Genomic DNA, 1,858 nt, shown 5'->3' with positions numbered 1-1,858 from the left:
AGTGTAATACAATCTATATTCAAAACTACATTTTCTTAGACTTATACATGTAAAAAAAAACTACAAAATATTAACCTTAAAAAAATGAGGGCCGAATTTTTCCAGGGCCTAAGGCCTTATTAGCCTAGTGGTTAATCCGACCCTGCTCCAAACATACCCTCAGCTTCCTTTCTTACCCGACGCAGTTCGACAGATTACCGATGATAATGTCGCTGTTAGATAGTTGTCAAAGGACGCCGGCGTGGAAGAGGAAATTCCGCCCTACGAGAATGGAGAAGTTCACCACAGACTGACAAAAATATTTCTGCTCCAGGTGAAGCTCGAACTCACAACCTCCGCATTTCTCCTATACTATTGTATAACTACGGCGCGCTAACCGATTGCGCCACTGGAGCGCTGTACAACAAATTTCTGTTATCTTTCAAATTTTAGATAAAATGTAAAAGCATATATGTTTTCGGAAGTTTTATGAAATTATATATTACAACAAACACTTATTCTACTAAAACATGACTTTATTAAACAACTAAATTATTTATAGATTTATTGTACATATAATCGATACAACAAAACTTGTATATTTCAAATCATCTATGATCTAACTTCCCAAAATAAAAAGGATTGGAGATGCCGGGAATCGATCCAGGTACCGCGCACATGCTAAGCGCGCGCTCTACCATCTGAGCTACATCCCCGATGAGAGCTATGCATTAATACATGTTCATCAAGAAATACTTTAATCAGTCCTATTTTATCCGAGATGATATAAATTTATTTTGATGTTTACCAAACAAATTAATTCAGAATAAAGAAAAATGAATAAGAAGTAACTATAATCATGCTGAACCTATTTCTGGTTTAAAAATCTCTAGTTCATCTACAGCAGTGGTCGGCTAACCGCCAATCGCGGCCAAACTGTGGGCCGTGGATACATTATTAGTGAGCCGCTAGTTACTTTTTAATAGTTTAGTGTTATCATGGAGTTGTGCGCCGCGTGATAGCCGTACAATCGTACATACATTCATTGCACTATATTCTATATGTTGGTGTGGTTAGAAATTTTTACATTGTCTCAGTGTGGTTCAGACCAGCGTGGCAAATGTGGCCCTGAGAATGCTTTTTAAACTATATTTTTTGCCAACCTTAACTATATGAAACCTTAATTTTTTTCGCGTTTGGCGCGTATATTTTTTGTTTTGTGTTATATTTCACCTTTTCTTGGTGACAATAGCCTAACGCTGTGTGAACTTAGACTTCCTGCAAAATGCAATTTCTACCACAATATATCTAGTTAAATATAAGTTTCTGTTTAACTTTGCAATATGTCTATTGTATCATGAGTAACATTTATCCAAATTTAAAAACAAGATTAACGTAATGGATTCCTTTTATGTGTTTCGTGCGAACGTTTTACGTGATTGCGGGTGCCGCTATTCAGCTGTGGAGATAATAGTGTTAATCTTTTATGCACCAAGTACACGTCTAAGGCAAGCAATTCGCCAACTAAAACCAACTAGACGCAATTTTTTACGTTTCGCGCAATAAACTTACTTTAGTTGCATAATTCCACATCGGTCGGTTCGTGAACAACACGTCTTTTAAATATCTTGAACTATGACGTTACTTGTGATGTCAAATGTAAGGATTTTTATGTACTTATATAAATTTGATCCTTAAAATCTATCCAGCCCAAAAGCGATATTCTCCAATTTCTTGCGTCGTGTGACTCATAACTGTACAGTTCAATTTCTGTTAAATTGTTTTATAAATGCCGTTATTTCAAGCAATATTCGAATCGTTTTATGTGCCATACGCGTCACGTATCCTTTTGTTTGAAGTTTTGCCTTCATTAAACTGG

General features: G+C 36.0%; 1 non-coding gene across 1 annotated transcript; it reads right to left on the bottom strand.

The window, feature by feature from the left end:
• Positions 1–305: 305 nt before the first annotated feature.
• On the bottom strand, positions 306–395 carry Trnai-uau (transfer RNA isoleucine (anticodon UAU)). The gene is given in 2 exon segments: positions 306–341; positions 358–395. It is a non-coding gene; the product is annotated as a tRNA-Ile (tRNA).
• Between the last annotated feature and the right edge of the window lie 1,463 nt (positions 396–1,858).

The sequence above is a fragment of the Ascidiella aspersa genome, chromosome 9 (genome assembly GCF_963924565.1).
Source record: "Ascidiella aspersa chromosome 9, kaAscAspe10.2, whole genome shotgun sequence".
Taxonomy (NCBI): domain Eukaryota; kingdom Metazoa; phylum Chordata; class Ascidiacea; order Phlebobranchia; family Ascidiidae; genus Ascidiella; species Ascidiella aspersa.
Note: the sequence above shows the minus strand (reverse complement) of the source record. Positions and strands in the feature narration are given on the sequence as shown.